Source organism: Schistocerca gregaria, chromosome 6 (assembly GCF_023897955.1).
Source record: "Schistocerca gregaria isolate iqSchGreg1 chromosome 6, iqSchGreg1.2, whole genome shotgun sequence".
Lineage (NCBI taxonomy): Eukaryota > Metazoa > Arthropoda > Insecta > Orthoptera > Acrididae > Schistocerca > Schistocerca gregaria.
This window is the reverse complement of record NC_064925.1, coordinates 521,889,999-521,911,471: the sequence shown is the minus strand read 5'-3', so window position 1 is coordinate 521,911,471 and position 21,473 is coordinate 521,889,999. Positions and strand designations below refer to the sequence as shown.

Below are 21,473 nucleotides of genomic sequence, written 5' to 3'. Positions count from 1 at the left end.
AATCTTAATGTAGAAAAGTGTAATGTGCTGCGAATACATAGAAAGATAGATCCCTTATCATTTAGCTACAAAATAGCAAGTCAGCAACTGGAAGCAGTTAATTCCATAAATTATGTGGGAGTACGCATTAGGGGTAATTTAAAATGGAATGAGCATATCGAGTTAATCGTTGGTAAAGCAGATGCCAGACTGAGATTAAATGAAAGAATCCCAAGGAAATGCAATCCGAAAACAAAGGAAGTAGGTTACAGTATGCTTGTTCGCCCACTTCTTGAATACTGCTCAGCAGTGTGGGATCTGTACCAGATAGGGTTGATAGAAGAGATAGAGAAGATCCAACGGAGAGCAGGGCGCTTCGTTACAATATCGTTTAGTAATCGCGAAAGCGTTACGGAGATGATAGATAAACTCCAATGGAAGACTCTGCAGGAGAGACGCTCAGTAGCTCGGTGCAGGCTTTTGTTAAAGTTTCGAGAACATACCTTCACCGAAGAGTCAAGCAGTATATTGCTCCCTCCTACGTATATCTCGCGAAGATACCATGAGGATAAAATCAGAGAGATTAGAGCCCACACAGAAGCATACCGACAATTCTTCTTTCCACGAACAATACGAGACTGGAATAGAAGGGAGAACCGATAGAGGTACTCAAGGTACCCTCCGCCACACACCGTCAGGTGGCTTGCGGAGTATGGATGTAGATGTAGATGTAGATGTAGATCGCACCGAGTATCCAACTTTCCTGTTCAGTCCATTTGTAAGTAAAGTGTACTGTACTCCAGTTAGCGAAGGGACACGATCGATGGTTTTCTTTTTACACTGAATTTTATGAGTAAGTCATTCTGATTTTATATGTAAGCCGTGTTTCACTATCCTGTCTTATCTTTAGATAGCGCCACAAAATCTCAGCTGAGCTTCGCTATAAATCCACACAAACAACGCTAGTAAAGCCAATGGTAATGCTTCTTTAAAGCGTACAAACGTCAGATGGATGGTTGTAGCTTCGTATGAAGTTTCCAGAATGAGATTTTCACTCCGCAGCGGAGTGTGCTCTGATATGAAACTTCCTGGCAGATTAAAACTGTGTGCCCGACCGAGACTCGAACTCGGGACCTTTGCCTTTCGCGAGCAAGTCTCGGTAGGGCACACAGTTTTAATCTGCCAGGAAGTTTCATATCAGCGCACACTCCGCTGTAGAGTGAAAAGCTCATTCTGGAAACATCCCCCAGGCTGTGGCTAAGCCATGTCTCCGCAGTATCCTTTCTTTCAGGAGTGCTAGTTCTGCAAGGTTCGCAGGAGAGCTTCTGTAAAGTTTGGAAGGTAGGAGACGAGATACTGGCAGAAGTAAAGCTGTGAGTACCCGGCGTGAGTCGTGCTTCGGTAGCTCAGATGGTAGAGCACTTGCCCGCGAAAGGCAAAGGTCCCGAGTTCGAGTCTCGGTTGGGCACACAGTTTTAATCTGCCAGGAAGTTTCGTATGAAGTTGTTAGTCATGTCTCCTATTTCATTCGTATTGAGCAGTTCGTTATAAAGTTTCTTACAGAGAAAACCTACGGTTGTACCAGCTCTAGAATAATGCCTTGCCATTATTTTCAAGGACGCTACGTGAGATTTGGAACCCTGCTACAGCCACACGGAGGAAATTCAGTGTTATAGACTCGATGTTCAAGAAGTGTGAAAACATTCCAGCTAACTGTACTGCACGAAATATCACACTGACCACCCAGTTCTTTGCCACAATGAAGCTCCCAGTTGTCAGGTTTGTGACAGATTTGGGACGCATAGTTGTTTTATTGTTGCAATACCCTTGCAGAATGAGATTTTCACTCTGCAGCGGAGTGTGCGCCGATATGAAACTTCCTGGCAGATTAAAACTGTGTGCCCGACCGAGACTCGAACTCGGGACCTTTGCCTTTCACGGGCAAGTGCTCTACCATCTGAGCTACCGAGCACGACTCACGCCCGGTACTCACAGCTTTACTTCTGCCAGTACCTCGTCTCCTGTCTTCCAAACTTTACAGAAGCTCTTCTGCGAACCTTGCAGAACTAGCACTCCTGAAAGAATGGATATTGCGGAGACATGGCTTAGCCACAGCCTGGGGGATGTTTCCAGAAGAGCTTCTGTAAAGTTTGGAAGGTAGGAGACGAGGTACTGGCAGAAGTAAAGCTGTGAGTACCGGCCGTGAGTCGTGCTTCGGTAGCTCAGATGGTAGAGCACTTGCCCGCGACAGGCAAAGGTCCCGAGTTCGAGTCTCGGTCGGGCACACAGTTTTAATCTGCCAGGAAGTTTAATACCCTTGCAGTGAAGAAAAATGATACCATTCTCATTCGTTGCTCATCATTCGTAAAATGTGAAAAGTGCTGCTTCGTCTTCGCACTGACTGTTTTGGAGAGAAGTATGCTGTGTGTCGCCTCGGTGCTTCAAATCCGTCGTTCATTTTATTCCATGTCTATCCTTTACAATACATACTGACAAAAGGGACTATAAAGCTTGTACTGTAATAGGTTTAAAGTGAATTCCAGGCGCGTCTAACCTAGAAAAAAAAATCTATGAGGCCGCAGAAGACACCTAGGAGATAATGGCTTCGCCACAATCGTTACAATTGTTCTCGGTGGTAGAATAAGCGTGAGGCACGTGCTGCGTATTTCTTCGTCGTTGTCACTCCTATGAGAGTCACCAGTAGATGACTGAGAGTTCAAAGGTGAGGCGTGTGATCAAGTTTGCCTCTTCCAACAGCGGTCATGGTAGCTAGATGAATCACTGTGCACCGAAAATTATTACGCCGCACTTTATTGTGTTTAAGTAATTTGCTTCGGGGGACTCTAGCTTCTTCCGACCTCTTTATAGAAACTTCTGGCTAGAACAGTCCTAGACGTATGTCCTCAATCGTAATTCACGTCATTGGGAGGCTTGCACAGCATCCAGTGTTTGTAATAGTTACCGTGTCGGTATGCACAGAAATGGAATATGAAGAAACATTAGTGATAATAGTATTTGATCTACAAGTTATCCAGAAATAAATTTTGTAGTCTTCTGACCTTCCCTCCTGTCTGATTTCTGGAAACTCCTCCTTTCAGACACTCCTGAGTTTATTTGGATGCGGATTCCCTTTTAATATAATTCTTCCTTCAACTTTTACAATTCAAAGTCGCGTATTACCAAAAAAAAAATTGCTTTACTGAACCTTTTTCACTCATTCAATAAAAAACTGCAGCCTTTTATTAGTCACTAAAAACCTATTCCAGGCCGTATAGTGCTACTTTTGGGCTGGAAAGGCAGTCTTCGTCGTCACCCGTAGCAACATTGCCTTCTTTTCTGGAATCATTTTCCCAGATTGTTGCTTATATTTCCTATTTCATCTAATTTTATGCAGCCTTTGTCTAAAAGTCGACATCGTTCCAATGAGTTCCCACGAAAAAGAATTTAACCAGAGAACCATACTCAAGAATTAGATGATTACGGCATTCATACTGCATTCTTGATATTGTAACTTCACGCGACTGAGAACGGTAACAGGATTCCATATTACTATAGAAAGCAGTACTAGAGAAACTCTGCCAGGACATAAATTCAGCTAGCAACCCATGCAAAAAATTACAACGAATGGTATCATATTTATATACTCATTTTGCTGTACAACTAAAAATATTACGGTAATTATATTTTGATTTCAGGTAATATATCACTTGTGACTTCAGACGGCGAGGTAGGTGACGATGGATTTGTGGTTACTTGTCTCTTTACAGATGCACAAGCAGCCGAGGGTATGCGTCCGTTTCTTTTCACACTACTATATTCACCAACATTCGATCAAAAAAATACGTTTACTTATTTTAAACAGCTAAATTTAAAACAGTGTAGTTTAGTGAGAGCATCGTGCAATTAAAAAAATCGGGCCAGATTTCCATGTGTCGAATCGGACCATTCATGTGTCAGTTAAGTAACTCATATATAATAGTTGTGATGAGGAAAAGGAAGAGAAGGAGAAATAGAAATTGAATATAAGCTCGGGAAAAGGAATGAAAGAGAAAGCCGTTTGGTAGAATTTTGAACAGAGAATAATTTAATCATCGCTAACACTTCATGGAAGAGCCATAAAAGAAGGCTGTATACGTGGAAGACATCTGAAGACACTGAAAGATTTCAGACTGATTATATAATGGTAAGTCATAAATTTCGGAACATTTTTTAAACTGCAAGACTTTCTCAGGCGCAGACATGAACTCTGACCACAATTTATTGGTTATGAACTGGTGATTAAAACGGAAGAAATTGCAGAAAGGTAGGAAATGGGACCTGAATAAGTTGAAAGAGCCAGAGGTTGGAGAGAGTTTCAGAGGGAGTAATAGGCAACAGTTAACTAGAACAAAGAAAAAAATTCAGTAGTGGACGAATGGATAGCTTTAAGGTATGAAATAGATAGGACAACAGAGGACCAAATAGGTTAAAAAAAGGAACAGTAGAAACTTTTGGATAACACAGGAAATACTGAATTTAATTGGTGAAAGAAGAAAATATAAAAATGCAGCAAATGATGCGGGTTGAAGGAAATAAATGAGTACAAACATCTAAAATTGAGATTGACAGGAAGTGCTAAATGGCTAAGCAAGAATGGCTAGAGTATAAATGTAAGGATTTAGATGCGTGTTTCACTAGGAGAAGATAGATACCACCTACAGGAAAATTAGAAGGCCTTTGGAGAAAAGAGAACCACCTGTATGAAAACAAGGTGAAACAGTATATTGAGAGTCTATACAAGGGAGATGAAATTGAAGGCAATATTATAGAAATTTAAGCGAATGTAGATGAAGATGAGATGGGAGATATGACACTGCAAGAAGAATCTGACAGAGCCCTGGAATACCTAAGTCGAAACAAGGCCCCAGAAGTAGACGACATTCTGTCAGGACTACTGATAACCTTGGGAGAGTCAGTCATGACAAAACTCTTCCATGTGGTGTGTAAGATGAATCAGACAGGTGAAATATCCTCAGACATTCCAGACGACTAATAATTCCAATTCAGAAGAAAGCAGATGCTCACAGGTGCGAATATTACCGAACAGTCAGTACAATGACTCATGGTAGATAAATACTTACACGAATTCCTTGCAGAAGATTGGACAAGCCGGTAGAAGCTCTCATAGGGGAAGGTCAGTTTGGACCCCAGAGAAATGTAGGAAAACGTGGGGCAATACTGACCCTACGACTTATCTTAGAAGATAGATTAAGGAAAGGCGAACCTATATTTATAGCATTTGTAGACTTAGAGAAAGCTTTTGACAGTGTTGATTGAAACGCTCTCTTTGAATGTCTGGAGGTAGCAGAGGCAAAACTGGTAAAATACAAGGAGCGTAAGGCTATTAACAACTTATACAGAAACCAGGCAGCAGTTATAAGAGTCAAGGGACGTGAAAGGGTGGCAGTGGTTGAGAAAGGAGTGCGACAGGTTTGTAGCCTATTCCCGATGTTATTTAATTTGTACATTGAACAAGCAATAAAGGAAACAATTTGGAAAAGGAATTAAAGTTCAGGGAGAAGAAATAAAATGTTTGAGGTTTGTTGATGACATAGTAATTCAGTCAGGGACAGCAAAGAACTTGAAGGAGCAGTTGAACGGAATAGACAGTGACTTGAAAGAATGGTATAAGGTGAACACCAACAAAATCAAAACAATGAAGTGGTCGAAATAAATCACGTGTTGCCGAGGGAGATCGATGAGGGAATGAGATACTTAAAGTAGTAGATGAGTTTTGCTACATGGGCAGCAAAATTACTGATGGTGGCCGAAGTAGAAGGGATATAAAACGTAGACTAGCAATGACAAGAAAAGGATATCTGAAGAAGAGAAATTTGTTAACATCGAATATAGATTTACACTGGAGAGCAGCGTCCGTCTTTGTAGCGTAGTGGTAGACTTACCACGTACAGGGTCCGGGTTCGATTCCCGGCAGGGGACTGGGTGTTGAGTGTTCTTCATCATCGTTGAACTCGCAAGTCGCCAAAATGGCCAAAAATGCCATACGATATATATATATATATATATATATATATATATATATATATATATATATATATATATATATATATATACACTGGAGTGTATAGCCAAGTATGGTACTGAAACATGACGATAAACAGTTTAGACAAGAAGAGAATAGAAGCTTTTGAAATGTGGTGTTACAGAAGAATACAAGAAATTTGTGGCACAACTTGACTAAAGGAAGGGATCAGTTGATAGGTCAGATTATGAGACACCAAGGGATCACCAATTGGAGGGAAGTTTTGGGGGAGGGGGAGAGGGGTAGAAATCGTAGAGGGAGACCAAGAGATGGATAAACTAAGCAGATGCATAAGGATGTAGGTTGCAGTAGTTATACGGAGATGAAGAGGCTTACACAGGATAGAGTAGCATCGAGAGCTGCATCAAATCAGTCTTTGGACTGAAGACCGCAACATAAGCACATAACACATTCGGTGCTGCTGTTTTAATGTAGTCCATTACACTCGATGTAGAAATGATGTAAGAGATATAGCGGTTACTTGAAACACATTACATATTAGCCAACTGTGTAGGATGGTGGTTAAGACACTGAAGTTGTTTTCGGGAGTTGTGGAGTTCAAATCCCCATCTAGACGTCCTGTTTTAAGTTTTCTCGCTTCACCCAAATTACTTTACTCGAATATCTGGATGCTTTCGTCAAACAAACTACAGGTGATTTACTGATCCGTCTTTGTTCAGCTGTGCTAGGATTCGTCCTTAATGACCACGATAAACTGTCGAACTCTGATCAGTCTCCCATCTTTATATAGACCAATTAGAAAACTCTTCCGCTTTTTAAAGGGCAGCAGTTCTTCTACGTAAGAGGTGACATGGAAAAGTGGGCAGCTGATGGCGTCCTCTACTAGACCTCGCTGGAATCGATCGTCTAGCCCACAGAATTTCCGTATCTAGGGTAGAATTTAGACTAAGGGTTAGTGTTGCAGAATGCTGTTTGCAGTGTGTTGTTCGTTAGATTAGAGGCACAGTGAACTCGGAACGAAATATTCGAGAACACTGTCTTTGAGGCTACTCAAAGTAGCACAGACTTCGACAGGATGTTGCAGTAATTTTGTTAATTAGTTAGATGTTAGTTCATTCTTACATCATTTATCGAAGGATACCAGAGATGTCCTCTTAATGAAAAAGGAAAAAGTTAAGAAATCTAATTTATACATAAGTTAATACACTGAGGTAACAAAAAACATGGGATAGCGATGTACACATATACAGATAGCAGTAGTGTTGTGTACGCAAGGTTTCAAAGGGTAGTGCATAGTCCGAGCTGTCATTTGCACTCAAGTGATTCACGTGGAAAGGTTTACGACGTGGTTATGGCCGCACGACGGGAATTAACAGACTTTGAACGCGCAGTGATACTTGGAGCTAGACGCATGGAACATTCCATTTCGGAAATCGTTAGGTAATTCAGTATACCAAGATCAAAAATGTTCAAATGTGTGTGAAATCTTATGGGACTTAACTGCTAAGGTCTTCAGTCCCTAAGCTTACACACTACCAAACTAAATTGTCCTAAGGACAAACACACACACCCATTCCCGAGGGAGGACTCGGACCTCCGCCCGGACCAGCCGCACAGTCCATGACTGCAGCGCCCCAGCCCGCTCGGCTAATCCCGCGCGGCATACCAAGACCCACAGTGTCAAGAGTGTGCCGAGAATACGAAATTTTAGGCATTTTCTCTCATCTCGAACAATACAGTGGCCGACGTCCTTCACGTAGCTACGAAAGCAGTAGCGTATGTGTAGGGTTGTCATTGTTAACAGACAAGCAACAATACGTGAAATAACCGTAGAAATCAATGTAAGACGTACGACGAGCGTACCCGTTAGGACAGTGCGACGAAATCGGGCGTTAATGGGCTACGGCAGCAGACGACCGACGCGAATGCCTTTGCTAACAGCACGACATCGCCTGCAGCACCTCTCCTGGGCCCGAGACCGTATCAGTTACGCCCTAGATGACAGGAAAACCGTAGTCTAGACAGATGAGTGAGAATTCAGTTGGTAAGAACAGACGGTAGGGTTCAAGTGTGACGCAGACCCCACGAAGGCATGGACCCATGTTTTCAACAAGCCATTGCACAAGCTGGGGTTGCCTCCATTACGGTGTGGCCTGTGTTTAGTCCCACTAGACTAATCACTGACTGTAAATGGCTATGTTCGGCAATTTGGAGACCATTTGCAGTCATCCATGGATTTCATTTTCCCAAAAATCGATGGAATGTTCATGGATGCCAATGCGCCATTTATGCAGGCCACAGTTGTTTGCGATTGGTTTGAAGAATATTCTAGACAATTCGGGCGAATAATTTCATCACTCGAATGGTCCGATAAGAATCCCATCGAACATTTATGAGACACAATTCGGAGGTCAGTTCGTGCACAAATTCCTGCGCCGGTAATAATTTCACAGTTATAGAAGGCTAAAGGGGCAGCGTCGCTCAACCTGTTGGGTCCATGGCACATCAAGTAGCTGCGCTACGCCGGGCAAAACTAGGTCCAGCACGATTTTAGGAAGCATGCCATGAATTTTGTCACGTCTGTGTACTATCTTATCAAAAAACGTTGTAATACTTGCAAGTAAGCTGTTTAGGTTTTTATGCTGGTAACGACATGTAGCGCTCTGTATGAAAATCACCGACTGTGCTCTGTGCGGTCTGTGGCTGATTGGCATTGTTGGAATATTCGCTATTGTAGTGTTGGGCAGCTGGATGTGAACAGTGCGTAGCGTTGCGCAGTTGGGAGATGAGCCATTGTGCAGTTGGAGGTGGGCCGCCAGCAGTGGTGGATGTGGAGAGAGAGATGCCAGAGTTTTGAGAGGTTACTATATGCGAACGATCTGGACGTGTGTCCACCAGAAAAAGAAAAATTTGTAAAGATGTATCTCATGATGGTGACTTTTGAACATTATTAAGGTAAACACATTGTTTGTTCTCTATCAAAATTTTTCATTTGCTAATTATGCCTATCAGTGCCATCAGTAGCTAGAATCTTTCATTTAGCTGGCAGTATTGGCGCTCGCCGTATTGCAGTAGTTCGATTAAAGAAGATTTTTGTGAGGTAAGTGATTCATGAAAGGTATAGGTTATTGTTAGGCAGGGCCATTCTTTTGTAGGGATTATTGAAAGTCAGACTGCGTAGCACTACGAATACTGTGTGTCAGTTTAGTGATGATTAGAATAAGTAAATAGAAAACTGTTTGAGTACGTTGAGTTTAGCTCACCTGTTTGAAAATCGAATAACGTAGAAGTTTATCAGCACAGTCATTCTTAATTTTCAAAGGGGACGTTTCACACTACTCATTTGTATCAAATCACTGATCATTGCCCACGCTACACACAACATAACATGCACACACACACACAAACACACTCACACATGCGCGCTCACACACACACACACACACACACACACACATAGAGCTGACATCAAGACGTTATTGTTACTCGCACCACTCTATTTAATTTACTGAATTTTTCGTGCTGACCCCTCGGCCAGTCTGGTAAAGCTGAGTCAGCAACTCACCACAGTGTAGGAGACGCTGAGCTCGAGAAAATGGAAATAGATTAGAACCGTCCATCACGGATCCCGGCCGGAGGTTTTTGTAGTGAGGCAGATGCCTGCATAATGACAGTTGTTTTGTTATTAAATAAAGATAATTTTTATCATTCTCTGTGTTATCTAAGTAATCTTTGACTCTGGATGCGAATTATATAATATTTATGCTTTAAGTAAATTTTTAAGTATTCGGAATTAATTCTCTTCTAATTTCCATGGGGAATTAAATGTAAATTTTATTCCCTTGTAGAAAACACTGTTTTGGGTTTTTCGTATGCTTACTCTTGGTAAATTTTAAGTTTAGCCTAGCTTTTGTTCCATGATCACGAATGCTGCTGTTTGTGAAATATTTGCTGATGTTCTTCTTGATGTTCTTAACACATTGGTAGATGCAATCACATGGTCAAATTAAAATCCCCAGTGGCTTAAACAAGTCTTTACAGGGATTATGGTTAATGTTTTCAGTTAATGTTACAATGGCTTTTTTCTGTAGTTTGAAGACTTTGTCCATGTTTTACATGTGGAACCCTCAAAAAATTATTCCACAGCTAAAGATGAACTACATGTAGGAATGTATGTAACTACTCGTATAAGGCATTATCTGTTACATATAGCTGACAGGGCTCTAATGGAATATAATTTTCATTCCTAGTGTTATTGTATCTTCTTTCCACCACAAGCGACAGTCGACATTAATTCCCAGAAAGTTTTCGTTTTTTATAGTTTGTGAAATTTTCATCCACATTTAATTTTACAGAACTGTTGCCCCCTTTAAGCAGAAACTGATGCTGACTGTTTTTTTTATGTTCAGTGTAAGTTTACTGCATGGTTATCAATTATAAATATCCTTTAGAGTTTTATTTGTTTCCTATACTAGGGGTTTTGAGATTTTATCTGTGATCACAATCTTACTGTCATCATAAGCAAACAATTTTTACCTGTGTCGGACACCGTCTGGAAAGCCATCGGTGCATATCAAAAACAATATTCGTCCTAATATGCTTCTTTGTGGGACTCCTGTGTTCATATACTTGGGATATGATAGATGCTTCACCAAAAATTTTGCTTCATTTGAAGCCTACGCCACTTCAACCCTTCACTCTTCAAATAGGATCAGAACTGATCATTGGCAATCCCTCTTGTTCCTAATGATAATAGTTTTTATTTATCTATTTGTAGAATTTTATGGTTAATACTATCAAAAACCTTTGACTGAACTAAAAATATACATGTGGAACACTCTAAAAATTATTCCATAGCTAAGGATGAACTGCATGTAGGAATGTATGTAACTACTCGCATCAAGTACCACATTTGCAAACTCTACTATGTTTGATTCTCTACCTCTACGTCTCTAGAAAACAAACTATGTTTCGCTGAGATTACATTTATTCGTGAACTTCATTATTCTGTCTTTCATAATGGATTATATTATTTTGAGAATGAAACCAGTAGAGAAAGCCTGTAGTTTTCTATATCTTTTGCACCGTCTGTCTGCAGAGGCGGCACAGCTCTTGCCTGTTTCACATTCACCAGTAAGCTACCTAAACTGAAAGACTCAGTTACTATGTCAGTTAATGGGGCTTGTATACCGCCTGTGAATTCTTTAAGTACATATCTGTTGCTGAATTCTTTTTACCCCTAATTTCTTACTTGGTGGTGGGTATCAATATCTCTGTACTGGCCATATAATAATATTGTAATGAAATAACATTTGAATTTGGAAATTTTTGTTATAATTGCCTTGTTGCACCAGAAAAAATCTTTCACAAAATCTGATAGTTTCTGTGGATCATTTATTTGTCTACCCCTGCCTTTTAGCTGTAAGTTACTATGTTTCTGTTTTCCTGTTTCTTGTTTCATAACCCTCCAGTCTGCTTTGCTTTGATTTTCATTATTATTTTGTCATTTGCAGTAGTTTTGCTGGAAGCAACACCTTTCTGCATATCTTTTTTGTGTTTTTGATAGTAAATTAGGAACTCTGCCTCAGTATGGGTTTTCTTATGAAACTGAGATATTTAATGGTGTGCTGTCATACACTTGTTCTTATTGGGTACTGCTGTTAATGTCGATGTTACCTAAAACTATTAATCAAAATTTAAATATTGTACAGAACAGAATTTTGCATCTGCATTGTTTTGTGTACACATTTCGTCTCATCAATGGTCCTATAATACCTTTGAAAAATCTTGGATATGGTTCAAAATGGTTAAAATGACTCTGAGCACTATGTGACTTAACTTCTGAGGTCATCAATCGCCAAGAATTTAGAACTAATTAAACCTAACTAACCTAAGGACTTCACACACATCCATGCCCGAGGCAGGCTCCGAACCTGCGTCCGTAGCGGTCGCGCGGTTCCAGACTGTAGCGCCTAGAACCGCACGGCCACTCAGACTGGCCTTAGATATGGATTCAGAAAGAGGTGTTTCGTAGGTCTGCAGTCAATTGCGCTTGTCAATCGCAGCTTTTGATTTTATTAATTGGAGAAAATTATAAGATAATCCAATATCTTCCACATGTACAACACAGTGCTCTCTATCTACAAGTGTAATAGCTTCACTGATTACTGATGCTAAGGCTTTTGTCTCCTTGTTGCACTATTGACTAAGTGCGACATGACTAAACTGTGAAGAATGTTTATGAGACAGCTACCGGCTTCATCTGTGGTATTGATGATGTTTATATCTACACATAATATCATCTTGTTCTTGGTCATAGATACTTTGTCCAGGACCTTTTAATATATTACTAAATGCGTCTATATTTCCACTAGGTGATCAGTATACACATTGAATGATTATTATTGTTTTTTTTCGTAATTACCAATATCTGTTCGTCCAGTATCTGATGTTTCAAAACATCTGTCATCCCTGTGTTAAGGTCATGTCAGAGTTTAAACTCCGTTTCATTTTTGATATACATACATGATCCTCCTATCTCTATGGAGGTCATTCAAAAAGATGTTTCCTTCCCTTATAATGATATTACATGTTGGATTTCTGTATCTCTACATCAATGTTCTGTGAAGTAAACTACTGTACACTTTTAAAAACTGGAGTTCAACTTCCAATTGCTCTACCAGTGACAACAGGTTTTTGACCACGTGTGGTCCCAAGACCCATCAAGTTCTTCCTAATTAGTTAAACTAACCTCCCCTTTACAGTCCCGTTAAGATATAGGCCCTGCCGTCAGAAACCCCGTCTGTTGACAGTTCAGAATGATACCAGACCAACACGTCGAGAGTCAGCCATTATAAGCGTCATCCACAGCCCTGTTTCCTGCCCCGTCCACTGTTACCACTTCATACGTCCAACGACGCCATTGGCAGAGGCTGACACGGCTGTCTGTCGTCAGTGGTAGAGGCTGACAGGGCGATCACTTGAGCCCAATTGGCGGAACTTTACCTTACTCACTATTAAAATCCATACATAAAGGCCCTATGTGCCTCATCACTTGAGTAAGCCGCGCACTATGTTTAAAAATGTTAGTGACCTGGTACTCTGACCCTAGCATTTGCTGCAGCTGAAGGCCTCCAACTCCCCCAGCCTACAACTCGCCCACAGCTACTTCCTAGCATCAATAGAGGGTATGTAAAATGATACTTTTTCTAGCTAGTTGGACAGTTCATAGAGGTGCAGTGACGCGAACTTCTTTCTAGTTTAATGGCGAAGACTTGGGAACGAAACCCAGAAGACCTATAGTAGGGTTTCAGATGTGCTCACCACCAGAGCTATGTATACGACCACTATGAGTGCCAGAGGAGAGCAATATTCTCATACGGCGTCGGCGGATTTATGCTGGCACCTTTTCAGAATGGCACCAGCAGCTGTAACAGTTATGATGTATTGCAAGTGACGTCGTATACACATAAACATTTGAAAGAGGGGCCAAAATAAGTACGACCTTCAAGAAATAAAAAGAACATATACCTCTTCAGATATTTTCTGTCACAACTTAATGTGAGATCAAAGTTCACGAACAAGAAATAAAAATTTGGATATTTGTCGATCACATTGTAATTCTATCAGAGACCCCAAGGACTTGGAAGAGCAGTTGAATTGAGTGGGTGGCGTCCTGAAAACAAAGGTAATGAAATCCTGTTGAATTAAATCTGCTTATGCCGAGGGAATCAGTTTAGAAAACGAGACATAGAAGTGGCAGACGAGTTTTGTTATTTGATCAAGAAAATAAGCAACGCGCCAATTGCTCTCATTCCCAAATACTGAAAAAATATACGAGGTATGATCAAAAAAGTAACGGGAATTTTGGTTTTCTTAAAGAATCTTTATTTATTTACCAATATTAACTTCGTCCCCTTCAAAGTACACTACTGGCCATTAAAATTACTACACCACGAGCATTCACACAAGGTTGGCGCTGGTGGCGACACCTACAGCGTTCTGACATGAGGAAAGTTTCCAACCGATTTCTCATACACAAACAGCAGTTGACCGGCGTTACCTGGTGAAACGTTGTTGTGATGCATCGTGTAAGGAGGAGGAATGCGTACAATCACGTTTCCGACTTTGATAGAGGTCGGATTGTAGCCAATCGCGAGTGCGGTTTATCGTATCGCGACATTGCTGCTCGCGTTGGTCGCGATCCAATGCCTGTTAGCAGAATATGGAATCGGTGAGTTCAGGAGGGTAATACGGAACGCCGTGCTGGATCCCAACTGCCTCGTGTCACTAACAGTCGAGATGACAGGCATCTTATCCGCATGGCTGTAACGGATCGTGCACCCACGTCTCGATCCCTGACTCAACAGATGGGGACGTTTGCAAGACAACAACCATCTGCACGAACAGTTCGACGACGTTTGCAGCAGCATTGACCATCAGCTCGGAGACCGTGGCTTCGGTTACCCTTGTCGCTGCATCACAGACCGGAGCGCCTGCGATGGTGTACTCAATGACGAACCTGGGTGCCCGAATGGCAAAACGTCATTTTTTCGGATGAATCTAGGTTCTGTTTACAGCATCATGATGGTCACATCCGTGTTTGGCGACATGGCGGTGAACGCACATTGGAAGCGTGTATTCGTCATCACCATACTGGCGTATCGCCCAGCGTGATAGTATGGGGTGCCATTGGTTACACGTCTCAGTCACCTCTTTTTCGCATCTCTACGAAAACCCTACGTCTCAGCAGGATTATGCATGACCGCATCTTCCGGATCCTGTACGGGCCTTTCTGGATACAGAAAATGTTCGACTGCTGCCCTGGCCAGCACATTCTCCAGATCTCTTACCAACTGAAAACGTCTGGTCAATGGTGGCCGAGCAACTGGCTCGTCACAATACGCCAGTCATTGCTCTTGATGAACTGTGGTATCGTGTTGAAGCTGCATTGGCAGCTGTACCTGTACACGGTATCCAAGCTCTGTTTGACTCAATGCCCAGGCGTATCAAGGCCGTTATTACGGCCAGAGGTGGTTGTTCTGGGTACTGATTTCTGAGGATGTATGCTCCCAAATTGCGTGAAAATGTAATCACATGTCAGTTCTAGTGTAATATATTTGTCCAATTAATACCCGTTTATCATCTGCATTTCTTCTTGGTGTAGGAATTTTAATGGCCAGTAGTGTAATTTCCCTCAGTTGTGCCAGGACGTTTTCCGATTTTGGAAGCTGTTCTGGAACTCACTTTTCGTTATGGTGTACAACTCCTTTAGCGATTCTGTTCTTATCTTATCAGCGGATAAAGTGCCACTAGAAGCCTTCCTAAAAGACAATTTCCATTCCTTCCGAACTGACTATGCGAATGTAGACGAGATGTGGCTCAAATTCAAAGATATAGTAGCAACAGCAATTGAGAGATTCATACCTCATAAATTGGTAAGAGATGGAACGGATCCCCCGTGGTACACAAAAAAGGTCCGAACGCTGTTGCAGAGGCAACGGAAAAAGCATGCGAAGTTCAGAAGAACGCGAAATCCCGATGATTTACAGACGCGCGAAATTTGGCACGTACTTCGATGCGAGTGCCTTTAGTAGGTTCCACAACGAAACATTGTCTCGAAATTTGGTAGAAAATCCGAAGAAATTCTGGTCGTATGTAAAGTACACAAGCGGCAAGACGCAGTCAATACCTTCGCTGCGCAGTGCCGATGGTACTGTTATCGACGACTGTGCCGCTAAAGCGGAGTTATTGAACGCAGTTTTCCGAAATTCCTTCACCAGGGAAGACGAATGGAATATTCCAGAATTTGAAACACGAACATCTGCTAGCATGAGTTTCTTAGAAGTAGATACCTTAAGGGTTGCGAAGCAACTCAAATCGCTTGATACGGGTAAGTCTTCAGGTCCAGATTGTATACCGATTAGGTTCCTTTCAGATTACGCTGATACTATAGCTCCCTACTTAGCACTCATATACAACCGCTCGCTCAACGATAGATCTGTACCTACAGATTGGAAAATTGCGCAGGTCGCACCAGTGTTCAAGAAGGGTAGTAGGAGTAATCCATTTAACTACAGACCTATATCATTGACGTCGGTTTGTAGTAGGGTTTTGGAGCATATACTGTATTCAAACATTATGAATCACCTCGAAGGGAACGATCTATTGACACGTAATCAGCATGGCTTCAGAAAACATCGCTCTTGTGCAACGCAGCTAGCTCTTTATTCGCACGAAGTAATGGCCGCTATCGACAGGGGATCTCAAGTTGATTCCGTATTTCTAGATTTCCGGAAAGCTTTTGACACCGTTCCTCACAAGCGACTTCTAATCAAGCTGCGGAGCTATGGGGTATCGTCTCAGTTGTGCGACTGGATTCGTGATTTCCTGTCAGGAAGGTCGCAGTTCGTAGTAATAGACGGCAAATCATCGAGTAAAACTGAAGTGATATCAGGTGTTCTCCAGGGAAGCGTCCTGGGACCTCTACTGTTCCTGATCTATATAAATAACCTGGGTGACAATCTGAGCAGTTCTCTTAGACTGTTCGCAGATGATGCTGTAATTTACCGTCTAGTAAGGTCATCCGAAGACCAGTATCAGCTGCAAAGCGATTTAGAAAAGATTGCTGTATGGTGTGTCAGGTGGCAGTTGACGCTAAATAACGAAAAGTGTGAGATGATCCACATGAGTTCCAAAAGAAATCCGTTGGAATTCGATTACTCGATAAATAGTACAATTCTCAAGGCTGTCAATTCAACTAAGTACCTGGGTGTTAAAATTACGAACAACTTCAGTTGGAAGGACCACATAGATAATATTGTCGGGAAGGCGAGCCAAAGGTTGCGTTTCATTGGCAGGACACTTAGAAGATGCAACAAGTCCACTGAAGAGGAGCTTACACTACACTCGTTCGTCCTCTGTTAGAATATTGCTGCGCGGTGTGGGATCCTTACCAGGTGGGATTGACGGAGGACATCGAAAGGGTGCAAAAAAGGGCAGCTCGTTTTGTATTATCGCGTTATAGGGGAGAGAGTGTGGCAGATATGATACACGAGTTGGGATGGAAGTCATTACAGCATAGACGTTTTTCGTCGCGGCGAGACCTTTTTACGAAATTTCAGTCACGAACTTTCTCTTCCGAATGCGAAAATATTTTGTTGAGCCCAACCTACATAGGTAGGAATGATCATCAAAATAAAATAAGAGAAATCAGAGCTCGAACACAAAGGTTTAGGTGTTCGTTTTTCCCGCTCGCTGTTCGGGAGTGGAATAGTAGAGAGATAGTATGATTGTGGTTCGATGAACCCTCTGCCAAGCACTTAAATGTGAATTGCAGAGTAGTCATGTAGATGTAGATGTAGATGTGGCGGCAAAACGATGTCGTTTCATGGCTGTCTTCACCCTCGGGAATAGAAAAGAGTCGCAGAGGGTCATGTCCGGCAAATACGGTGGCTAAGGCAACATTAACTGTTTTGTTTCACACCAAAAAAATCACGAACAGGCATTGAGGTGTTAGCGAAAGCATTATTCTAATGAGATTTCCACAAGTAGTTTTGCCACAATTCTGGTCGTTTTCTTCGAACTGTTTCACGCAAACGGCGCATAGCTTCCAGTTAGTATTCCTTATTGACCGTGCCACTACAAGGCAGGTTCTTATCTGGCACTATCCCACTGCAGTCGAAGGAAACAGCGAGAAGAACGTTCACATGTGATCGAACTTGTTGAATTTTTTTCGGTCTCGGCTCTTCAGACAGTTTTCGTTCGAAAGATGGGCCTTGGTTTCGACGACATATCGTTATACCCATTTTTCGCCACCTGTTAAAACCTTTTCCAGAAGTTATGGATCGTTGACTTCATTCAGCACTGCCTGAGCGATGCCTATGCGACGTCATTTTTTTGGTTGAAATTCAACAATTTCCAAATAAACTTTTCTGATACACGTTTCATGCCCAAAAGAGCCGAAAGAATCGCTTGGCATAAGCCAAAGGATATGTCTACACTATCAGCAAACTTTCTGATGGTGATTCGGTGATTTTACAAAATCATTTTCTTTACTTCTTCCGCATTGTCGTCAATAATTGGTGAGCTAGGACGTCAGGACGGTCATCACTTTCAACGTCTTCTAGACCCTCTTTGGGACTTTTATACCACTCGTAAACTCTTGTGTTGTTCATAGAAGAATCATCAAAAGCCACAGTCAACATTTCGGATGGGTGCTCCTGCACCCCATTTTTAAAGCAGAATTTAACGCAGATTTTGTGATCCATCTTTTCGGAAACTAAAAATTCGCCGAGCACTAGAAAACACGTATTACCTTTCCGATTGTCAACAATAAATTAAATATTCAAAACGCGAAAAATCCAAACATACACCAGGAACATCCTACCAACAATGTAAAAAACATGAAAATCGGCTTATAAAGCCCTGATATTAAAAATTTTCCGCCACTTTTTGATCACAGGTCGTAGGCGCGGATAATTTGCGCTCCGTGAGTTACACGCCGCAGGACATATACACAGTTTCTGATTGTACTACTTGACGTATCGCGTTAAAACTCAAATACAAGATTATACCTCTTAATGACTAGGATAACGACATCATTTTAAATTCGGCCAATAGATGTACGAAATATTGAAAATAACTTTCCTGTTTCCCACGGCAGCCGTGAGATAGGCAACCTGAAAGTGGGTTCGTCCCTGGGTTAGACGTTCGATGATTCAGATTTGTGTGGAGTGTGGCCTTGCACAAAAGTGAGGTGTGGACGGTAAACAGCCAAGATAAGAAGCTTTTGAAATTTAGTCTGACAGGAGAATCCAGGAGAATCCTGAAAATTAGATGGAAAGATCACGTAACTACTGACGTGGTACTGAATCTAACTGGGGAGGGAAAAAAAAGTCACTGTTTAAGTAAAAGAAAGAATCGATTGACAAGACACTTCCCAAGTCATCAGTTAGTAGTCAGTTCCAAACAGGGGGAAGGGTGCAGGGTAAAAACTGTGCAGAGAAGCTGTAAGGCTTGGCTACAGTAAGCAGGTAAAATGGTTGTAGGTTGTGGTATTAACACAGAAATGAAGAGGCTTGCAGAAGGTAGACTAGCGTGGAGTGATTGAAGATTATAACAATAACAGTTAGATGTGCCATTCGAGGCTGTTTCATTAAGGGGCTCCAGAAAGGTTCAAAATAAATAAATGTTCAATTGTTGAAACTTCCTGGCAGCGCAATCTCCGCTGCAGAGTGAAAATATCTCATTCTGGATGTTCAATTGTTACTTTTTTGCATTTTAAACCTACAGGTTTTTCCCTTTCAATTCATATATAGTATATTCAGTACAGAAGACTACAACTATATTTAAAATATTTTTGAAATGTATTCTGCATTGGTGTGACCCACTGCGGCGCCGTAAAGCTGTTGTCAAGTGTTGTACTCATGAATCTACATGCTCATTATGCACGCATTAGTGATATGAGAGAAAATAAGTGTTACAAAATAAGTGTTACAAAATAAGTTTGGTGGCTAACCTGTAATACACTCCTGGAAATGGAAAAAAGAACACATTGACACCGGTGTGTCAGACCCACCATACTTGCTCCGGACACTGCGAGAGGGCTGTACAAGCAATGATCACACGCACGGCACAGCGGACACACCAGGAACCGCGGTGTTGGCCGTCGAATGGCGCTAGCTGCGCAGCATTTGTGCACCGCCGCCGTCAGTGTCAGCCAGTTTGCCGTGGCATACGGAGCTCCATGGCTGTCTTTAACACTGGTAGCATGCCGCGACAGCGTGGACGTGAACCGTATGTGCAGTTGACGGACTTTGAGGGAGGGCGTATAGTGGGCATGCGGGAGGCCGGGTGGACGTACCGCCGAATTGCTCAACACGTGGGGCGTGAGGTCTCCACAGTACATCGATGTTGTCGCCAGTGGTCGGCGGAAGGTGCACGTGCCCGTCGACCTGGGACCGGACCGCAGCGACGCACGGATGCACGCCAAGACCGTAGGATCCTACGCAGTGCCGTAGAGGACCGCACCGCCACTTCCCAGCAAATTAGGGACACTGTTGCTTCTGGGGTATCGGCGAAGACCATTCGCAACCGTCTCCATGAAGCTGGGCTACGGTCCCGCACACCGTTAGGCCGTCTACCGCTCACGCCCCAACATCGTGCAGCCCGCCTCCAGTGGTGTCGCGACAGGCGTGAATGGAGGGACGAATGGAGACGTGTCGTCTTCAGCGATGAGAGTCGCTTCTGCCTTGGTGCCAATGATGGTCGTATGCGTGTTTGGCAAGGGAACTTGCTGTTCCAACAGGACAATGCACGTCCGCATCTATCCCGTGCCACCCAACGTGCTCTAGAAGGTGTAACTCAACTACCCTGGCCAGCAAGATCTCCGGATCTGTCCCCCATTGAGCATGTTTGGGACTGGATGAAGCGTCGTCTCACGCGGTCTGCACGTCCAGCACGAACGCTGGTCCAACTGAGGCGCCAGGTGGAAATGGCATGGCAAGCCGTTCCACAGGACTACATCCAGCATCTCTACGATCGTCTCCATGGGAGAATAGCAGCCTGCATTGCTGCGAAAGGTGGATATACACTGTACTAGTGCCGACATTGTGCATGCTCTGTTGCCTGTGTCTATGTGCCTGTGGTTCTGTCAGTGTGATCATGTGATGTATCTGACCCCAGGAATGTGTCAATAAAGTTTCCCCTTCCTGGGACAATGAATTCACGGTGTTCTTATTTCAATTTCCAGGAGTGTAGTTTGATATGCACGGAAGGGCCAAAGAAACTGGTACACTGGCCCAACGTTGTGTAGCACCCCTCGAGCAAACGAAAGTGTCGAAACACGACATGGCATGGACTCGACTCATCTCTGAAGTAGTGTTGGAGGAACTGACACCAAGAATCCTGAAGGGCTGTCCATGAATCCGTAAGAGTACGAGGGGGTAGAGATGAATAGCACGTTGCAAGGCATCCCAGATTCGCTCAATAATGTTCATGTCTGGGGAGTTTGATGGCCAGCAGAAATGTTTAACCTCCAAAGAGCATTTTTGTAGCCACTCTGTAGCAATTCTGGTCGTGTGAGGTCTCGCATTTTTCTGCTGGAATTGCCCAAGTCCGTCCGAATGCACAATGGACATGAATGGATGCAGGTGATCAGAAGGATGTTTAAGGACGTGTCACCTGTCAGAGAAGTATCATGAGGTATCAAGTGTCTCATATCACTCCAATCGCGCACGCCCTACACCATTACAGAACCTCCACCAACTTGAACAGTCCCCTGCTGACATGAAGGGTCCATGGATTCATGAGGTTGTCTGCATACCCACACACGTCCATCCGCTCGTCCGACCAGGAAACATGTTTCCAGTCATCAACAGTCTAATATCGGTGTTGACGGGCCTAGGCGAGATGTAAAGCTTTGTGTCGTGCAGTCATCAAGGGTACGCGA

At 42.7% G+C, this 21,473-nt stretch overlaps 1 non-coding gene across 1 annotated transcript; it reads right to left on the bottom strand.

Moving 5' to 3' along the window:
* Nucleotides 1-1,877: 1,877 nt before the first annotated feature.
* Trnas-uga (transfer RNA serine (anticodon UGA)) lies at nt 1,878-1,951 on the bottom strand. Its single transcript has one exon. It is a non-coding gene; the product is annotated as a tRNA-Ser (tRNA).
* Between the last annotated feature and the right edge of the window lie 19,522 nt (nt 1,952-21,473).